The sequence below is a fragment of the Mus musculus genome, chromosome 16 (assembly GCF_000001635.26).
Source record: "Mus musculus strain C57BL/6J chromosome 16, GRCm38.p6 C57BL/6J".
In the NCBI taxonomy this organism is placed as follows: domain Eukaryota; kingdom Metazoa; phylum Chordata; class Mammalia; order Rodentia; family Muridae; genus Mus; species Mus musculus.
In genome coordinates this window covers 27,919,156-27,927,965 of record NC_000082.6, presented here as the reverse complement: position 1 = coordinate 27,927,965, position 8,810 = coordinate 27,919,156, and the positions used below count along the sequence as shown (strand labels likewise).

The window sequence follows — 8,810 nt, the reverse complement described above, 5'->3', positions numbered from 1 at the left end:
GTTCAAGGAAGATAGAACATAAACAGTGCCCAGAGTATTTGGTGGGGAAGACACACTCATGGAATCATAACTGAGTTGGGATCAAAGGGCCTGAAGAAAAGGACATTAGTTGACATATCAAATGGATCAAGTGGATGGGGAGATCTTGCAAATCTCCACCTCTACATGAAGAGCTACAGGTAATTAATGGCTTCTGAGAGAGAAACAATTTCCATCAGGATCCTGACCCTGTACCAATAGGTAATCTAACCCAAAATGGTCATCACCAAATACGTATGAGCAATATCAAATTGTCCAACAATGTAAATGTAAATATATATATATATAGATATGCATATGTATACATATATGTGTGTATACGTATATACACACTTATATAACATATACACATAGGCTCCACATATGTTTATATGTATACACAATTATCAAAAATATTAAGTTTTAAATTATATAAAACAAGAAACAAAAATAGAAAAACATAAGACATTTAGATGATGAATGAGAAAAACATTAACCTACAATATTATCTGAAATATCTAGGGTTGTTTTACTTTAATCATTATTTTATTCTCATTATTTCCAACGATAATTATTTTTAGCTGTGTATGTTAATATTAATTGTCAACTAGAGTATTTTTGGAATCACCTAATAAACAAATCTGGTGTGTATCTGTGAGGGAGTTTCTAGACTGGGTTAACTAATGTGAAGACACTCACCCTAAGCAGGAGCAGCAACTGCTTAGATAGAAAGAGCAAAGCAATTTAAGCCCTTGCCTCTGTTTCCTGACTGTATATTAAATGTGAGACGCCAACCCCTGCTCCTGGCCCTATGCCTGCCCTGCTCTGATGTACTGTAGCACCTCGAACTGTTAAGCACAATGGATCCTTCTTACCCTATGGAAAAGGAGCAGTGATGCAAGACCAGGTGCATAGCTGGGAAACTGCGGAACACTGGCTTGGAGGATTTGTCAAATGCATCAGGCTCTGAACTTCATGTTCAGTTCTCAAGTGGTAGGCTATTTGTCTGAAAAGTTGTCTTTAATCCAAAGCAAGGAAACGAATAATAACCAATCTAAAACAAAACAACCCACAAAATATCATTGCAGCAGAAAAAAACCAGTGAGGGCAACATAGAGACAGGTCCTTCCTTAATGCAATTTCAGGTTGACTTGCTGCTTTTTATAATTGCACTAAAACTTGTCAAATGAATTTTAAAAGGTGTACTAGGATTCTGTACCTGTAAAAATAAAGATGTTTCTGGGAGCCACAAAGAGATCACATTTTCACTATGAATTCCTGTTCAAATGACCTTATAAAAAGTGGCCTGCTTCTCCTCCCTCTAAATTGTAGTACTTTCTTCCATTGCATTAAAAAATGTATTTTTAAAGTAAAAACTCCCTTTGGATGATTGAACTACAAAGAATCTGTGGGTCACAGAGTCTGCCAGAAGAAATGCTGTCACTGGGAGGAAGATTAATGGTGTAACAGCAGTGCAGGCTTGACCCTCTGATAATCCCCGACCTCAGTGGAATGACTACCTCAAAATTACTGGCCCTGTGATTTACTTACTGCAATGAAGTAGAGCCAGGAATGGAATTTTCAAATGCTACCCCCCCCCCTAAAAAGGAATTCAAATGCATTTAGTTTTGAGCCATCTGGTGATACACAAAACAATGCATATATTTATCTGGGAGGAGCGAGTGTACACCAAGCCATGCATATTTATCTGAGAGGGGTAGGTATATGCCAAACCATGTGCATTTTTATTTGAGTCATATTTCTGGAAGTAGTAGACAGATTACGTTATTATGGGAACCTCTAAACAGTGTAGTATTTTATCAGGATTTTATTTTTGAGGTCCTATAAAAATAGACTTATCACAGCAGCCTCTAGTAACATGAATGGTGAAGGACAAAAGGAAGCCAAGAAACATCTCTGTTAAAAAACAGATTTTTTTTTTTTTAGGCCCTCAGTAGACCATATGTCACTGCTTAATCTACAGCTCTCAAAATGTTCATGGGCAAGGTATAAATAAACAAGGCTATGCCTTCCAACCAGAAGATTTTAGCTGAAGCAAAACATTCAGTGTGGGTCTCCAGATTTGATCCTCGGTTATAGGCTTCACGTAGTGGCTGGAAAGTCTCCTCAGTATCACACCAGACTCTGGAAATCTTTAACATCTTGTTTTGGGGAAGGGAGTGGAGGTTCTGCATTTCTCAGCTCTTCCCGGTGCTATGTTGATTTGCAGAGCATCTTTGCCGAGGCATGTGTGAACATTTTAACAGGGCACAGCCCTTCTCCCTGTCTGTTTGTTTCTTCTGTTTCTCAGGCTGCTGCAGGAAGGGAAGCACAGAAGTGTTAAGACTTGACTTAGAGGTGACAGACAAAGCACTGGCTTTCACTATTTCCCTGGACATGTGATAACATAGAGAACGTGTTGCTGGTGGGGCGAAGAGGTCAACGTGCTTTCGGAGAACATGCAGCTGTGACAGAGAGAATTTCTAGATTCCACAATAAGATTAAGAATAATGGAGGTATTTATTACCCTTAATTATATTCATAAGCATCTGGTGCTCAGAATACACTCATAAATTAAAATACCTTTAAATTATATAAATTAGGTAGCTCTGGGTATGATTTGCATATTTTATGAAAAAGTCTGTAGAGACTATTATTGTCATTTGCTAGGGGCTGATAACTATGCTTTTTTGAAAGTGCTTTGGGAAATAAATGAAAGCAGTAACTATTATACGTAAATAATAAAATTGTAAACTATTTGTAGGTGAGAAATATTAGAGTAGACATTGTCAATATTTATGCATTACAAATATCACTGACTTTATTTAGGTTTGACCAGGATATTCAGCACTTGGTATTTAAGACCCCATATCACTCATTAGGACTATCAAATGTTTTGAAAAGAATTATAAAATTCTCCTGTCAACCACATGATTAATACATTTGCTATCAATATACAAGTCAACATCTAAGACAAAAATGGATTGGATCTCAATCTCATTAAAAGGTCACAGTCCCCTCGTTTTGATTATGGGATGGCAGCACACTATGGCCAGGGCTCATGGCACAAGACAGACTCTCACCTCATAGTTGGGAATCAAAACACATAAAGCAATGGGCATGGGTGATGGGGGTTCCATAATTCCATTAATCCCCTCATTAACTCTCACTTCTAAAGGTTCCATCACCTTCAAACTGAATGAAGCTGGGAATCAAGCATTTAGCACATGGTCAATAGAAGGATACTTAAGAAACAAATATGAATGGGTTGTGTCAAAGAGCAGATTAACATTTTCTATGTAAACTGACATCTCTATTAGGAACTTTTCTTTCTTCTTTGTTTGTAAGGATTATTTATGTTTAACTTATTTTATTAGGCATATGTACACATACTTTCTTTTCTGAGATAAACTTTAAATAGTTACATTAATAAAATGCTTGACCCACAATTTTATGCTCACTTTGACACCTCAACTGAATTGTTAGTAGTTTCTAAGGTACAATATTTATATTTCTATATGATTAAAGGACATATAATGGAGCACTTGAAAATTTTTCTATAGAATTTCGCCAATTATTTGGAATGATTGTGGTTAGAGGGATTTTGATTTGTAAAAATTTTGTTGTTCTTGTACAAGTACATTTAATGTATAAATTTTAAAATATCAGATCTAATTATTTTTATTGAACCACAGTCTGATTAGGATTTCTTTTGCTCTAACTTCTATCAAATATACCTAAGTCCTATAACCCAAGCTCCTGATACATGAAAATGTCTTGGCGCATCTGCTATGTGTGGGCTAGCATGGGTGTCCAAGCAGTCCTTCAGCATCCTGGGACAGCTAACCAGAGAAGTCTAAGCATGAGAAACTCATGTTGAAGCTGCAAGAGGTGAGAGACAGATTCTTGGGAACAAGGATAACAAATAATAAATGAGTAGATAGTTCAGAGTTTGATTTAGAGACTTCTACGTTGCTTCTAAGAATAAAGTCAAGAAGGAAAAGGGAATATAACTGAGTGGAAAAACTGGCATTTTCATGCAGAGACTTCTTTTACCTTTCCCTTACATTCATCTGCTTTGCTTTGCTTTTCATTAACTGACAACAACTTGGGAGACAGGTGTTAAAGCTTGTTTGTTAAAGTCTGTGTTCATAAATCTTTATTTCTTCACCTGTTTTCCCCCCTTAGGGTAGAAACGAGGATGCAATACAACTCTCCTTTTACATAATTCAGATAAATTGTCAATGTTGCAATTATTCATGGCTGCATTTTCAGCTAGATGACTGGACTAGACCAGTGATTCTCAACCTTTCCTAATGCTTCAAACCTTCACTACAATTTCTCATGTTGTGGTGAATTCCGACCATAACATTATCTGTGTTGCTTCTTCACATATGTAATTTTTCTACTGCTATGAATCATACTGTAAATATCTGATATGCAGGATATGTGATATGTAACCCCTGTGGAAGGGTCATTCAACAGCCTGCCCTAGCAACCCACAGATACAGAAACTTACTGTTTTAAAAAAATAACTCATCATTGATAAAGGAAAATTCACTTAAATTTTTTTAAAAGAATGATAATGGCATAAAATAACTGGAAATGCATTTAGATTATAGTAGGTAATCCTTTCTAAAATAATACTATGCAAATGAGTATTGATATCAAGCACATTCATATTTTTTCAATCTAAAAAAAAACCACAAAAATAATATTTTGCACAAAGTTTGAGTGTGGGCTGAGACACTCATTTTTTATGATTTATCATTTGCTATAAACAGTTTGAAGGATGTATTATTAAGGATGTAAGCAATAAAATTCTAAAAGAAACACTGAACGTAAATAAACAGCATGACTAAATAGAAATAAATATTTTGATTGCAAAGCATCCTTAGAATATCCTGGTAACCTATGCAGAAAGAGGAACATGTTAAGTAGGGAAGAGTTTTCCAAAGAGTTATTATCACTTCTTCAAGGAAATCAGGTCTATACTATTAAATCTGAATAGCATCATTCATTGGGTGAGATGAGAAGTTAATATATCCATATCCATAAATATGGGTTTTAGCATAGAATACAATCTGAGTAAATTAAAAATTAGAGAGTATGGAAAAGAAATCAATTAGAAGAGTTTCTAAATGTTTTGGGACATTTTAATTGTGAGAAAAAATATAATTTATATCTGACATTCTTTTACCATTATTATATACCTCAGCTACACCAAAAGAATTGCAGTTCCCTATACACATGTGTTATTTTGCTTTTATGCTATGAATGTGTGTGTGTGTCTGTGTGTGTCTGTGTGTGTGTGTCTGTGTGTGTGTGTGTCTGTGTGTGTGTATGTGTGTGTGTGTCTGTGTGTGTGTCTGTGTGTGTCTGTGTGTGTCTTGTGTCTGTGTGTGTCTGTGTGTGTGTGTCTGTGTGTGTGTGTGTCTGTGTGTGTCTTGTGTCTATGTGTGTCTGTGTGTGTGTGTGTGTGTGTGTGTATCTGTGTGTCTGTGTGTGTGTGTCTGTGTGTGTCTTGTGTGTGTGTGTGTGTGCTTTAGTAGAAAAGCTTACCATTCTACCTATGCTAATTTTGTAAAATTAAGCCTAAGATCTCTCAGAAAATACCTCTCATCCACAGATTGCACTAAATCTGGCTCCCCTCATCTCTGTTTGTGTATCCTTGTCATAATTCTGGGACTTCTTGCTGTTACATTCATTACTCTGAAATGATGTGCACAAAGAGGTACATGGAATGCACCTTCCTTACTTTCAATCAATGTTTTATATTAGCAGATATTCATAAGCAGCTGTAGAATACCTGAATAGGTTTTAATCCATTAACAACAGAATGATTCACAGAATGCACTACTAAAGAAAATAGAATTAAGGCAGGCATAGTGGCCCACACACACCTTTAATCCCAGCGCTTAGGAGGCAGAGGCAGGTGGATTTCTGAGTTCGAGGCCAGCCTGGTCTACAAAGTGAGTTCCAGGACAGCCAGGGATATACAGGGAATCCCTGTCTCAAACACACACACACACACACACACACACACACACACACACACACACACACACACACACAAGAATTAATGGTAGTCTCTGGGGTGAATTTGAGATGACCAAATGGTTCAAAAGCAGGTACTATGTAGATAGTGATTAAATCTGAAAATATCTAACAGTGGCAAATTTTATTAATCATCCTTTAATTGCAACTTATGTGTGGTAGTTGCACTAATTGTAGGCCATGTAAAGGCATGCTATGTGTAAGATAATTTTATAATCTTCCAGTCATAGGAAAGGTGGTCAGATCAACTAGTCCAGAGGTTTTTGATATGTGAGTCATGACCTATTTGGGGAGTAGAGTGACTTTTTCACAAATGTCACCTAAGATCCTCAGAAAACACAGGTCTTCACATTATGATTCATACATAACAGCAGCAAAATTAGCGTTTTGAAGGAACAAAATGATTTTGTGGTTGCGGGTCACCACATCATGAGGAACTGAATGGAAGGGCACAGCATTAGGAAGGCTGAGAACCATTGGTTTAAGTAATGGATTTTCTTATTGTTTGTATTCCCTTACAAACACGCAGAAGCAAGAAAAAAATTCTTAAAATTTAGTATGAACATCACACATTACTTACATATAAATTAAAGGCACAAATTACTTTTTAGTAAGAAGAATAAATAAACAAGTTTTTCAGAGACTCACAGGGTCTAGTACCATGTATAAAGAAAGCGGTGATAGTTACATGAAGGATACTGGACAACAAAGCTCTTAATAGCAACTTAGTCTCTAGAGGCACATGGCTGAGGCTTGGATCCAAGCTCTGTCAATGACAATTTGAAAGTCTTTGAGAAGTTATCTTAGGCTCTCAGCTTCAGTGCCCTCTTGTAAGTGGACAGAATTGTAGTGTATTCCTTTTAAGTGGTAATATACATATTAAAAGAGAAAATTGAAAATCTTGCTCACAGTCAGCTATTGGATGGATCACAGGGCTCCCAATGGAGGAGCTAGAGAAAGTACCCAAGGAGCTAAAGGGATCTGCAACCCTATAGGTGAAACAATGTGAGGAGCCGCCCTCACATTTGCCATTACAAGATGGCGCTGACAGCTGTGTTCTAAGTGGTAAACATAATCTGCACACGTGCAGGGACAGTTTTCCCGCCATGTGTTCTGCCTTTCTCGTGATGACAACTGGGCCGATGGGCTGCAGCCAATCAGGGAGTAATACGTCCTAGGCGGAGGATAATTCTCCTTAAAAGGGACGGGGTTTTGCCATTCTTTCTCTTGCTTTCTTGTTCTTGTTCTTTTTCTTGCTCTTGCTTTCTCTCTCTTGCTCTTGCTCTCTTGCTCTCTTGCACTCTTGCACTCTTGCACTCTTGCACTCTTGCTCTCTTGCTCTCTTGCTCGCTTGCTCTCTTACTCTCTGGCTCCTGAAGATGTAAGCAATAAAGCTTTGCCGCAGAAGATTCCGGTTTGTTGCATCTTTCCTGGCCGGTAGCGAACGCGTGTAAGAGTTGGTGCTGAGACCCGGGACGAGAAGACCCGGGACGAGAAGACCCGGGACGAGAAGACCTGGGACGGTTACCATCACCGGCGCAAGGAAGATCCCTCATTCCGGAACCAGAACTGCGGGTCATGGTAATGAAGTGTTCCCGTAAAACAGACTGTTGAGAAGGATCCAGCCTGGATTCAGAACTCCTCAGCTGGGGAACGGTGGTAATGAAGTGTTCCCGCAACACAGACTGTTGAGAAGGATTCAACTGCGTGAATTCAGAACTCTTCAGCTGGGGAACAGGGTACCCGTAAGTATAGCTTTACAAGGTAAGTCTGGCCTTGAACTTTCTAACGAAATTCAAGACAGTCTATCAGAAGTAAAGTGGAAAATAGCTTTACAAGGTAAGTCTGGCCTTGAACTTTCTAACGAAATTCAAGACAGTCTATCAGAAGTAAAGTGGGAAATAGCTTTACAAGGTATGTTTGGCCTTGAACTTTCTCTAGTGTTAGGAGCCTTTTTGTTCCTTTTCACATGTTATCAAGCGGTTAAGGCAGGGCTGAAAATTCTGGATGAAATTCAGGGCAATCTATCAGAAGTAAAGCGGGGAGAGAGAGTAGGAGCAAAGAGGAAATATGGCGCACAAAATAAGTATACAGGCCTTTCCACGGGTCTTGAACCTGAGGAAAAGTTTAGGTCAGGTAAGAATACCTGGGGAGAGATTAGAAGGAAGGAAAAGAAAAAAGAAAAGAAAAAAGATCAATTAGCGGAGGTCTCTAGGAGAAGGAGCCTATACTCATCACTAGATGAGCTCAAGGAGCCAGTTCTTCATAGTTCTGAATCAGATGAAAAGGCTATTAGGGCCTGGAAGGTGCTCTCCCGAGCAGGTGAAGCCACTGGACAACTAACAAAGATCGTCCAGAGACCTCAGGAGTCATTCTCAGATTTTGTGGCCAGAATGACAGAGGCAGCAGAGCGTATTTTTGGAGATTCAGAGCAAGCCACACCTCTGGTAGAATAACTCATTTATGAGCAAGCCACACAGGAATGCGGAGCGGCCATAGCCTCAAGAAAACAAAGGTTTACAAGACTGGCTCAGGGTTTGTCGGGAGCTTGGGGGACCCCTCATTATGCGTTACTTCCATTCAGTATGAGAAATTTACTAGGGCAGCTAATTTGTTAAAAAGTCTTTCTCAGTATATGTTACAGAATTGGACGGCTGAATTTGAACAGACCCTTCGGGAATTGAGAATTGCCATTATTCAGGTCAACTCCACGCGCTTGGACCTGTCCCTGACCA

General features: G+C 38.4%; 1 long non-coding RNA gene across 1 annotated transcript in view; it reads right to left on the bottom strand.

The window, feature by feature from the left end:
- Nucleotides 1-1,837: 1,837 nt before the first annotated feature.
- Gm10823 (predicted gene 10823) overlaps nt 1,838-8,810 on the bottom strand; it is a 76,199-nt gene continuing 69,226 nt past the window's right edge. The window contains exon 5 of the long non-coding RNA NR_033475.1: nt 1,838-2,333. This is a non-coding gene — a long non-coding RNA (predicted gene 10823). The remainder of the gene's footprint in view (nt 2,334-8,810) is intronic.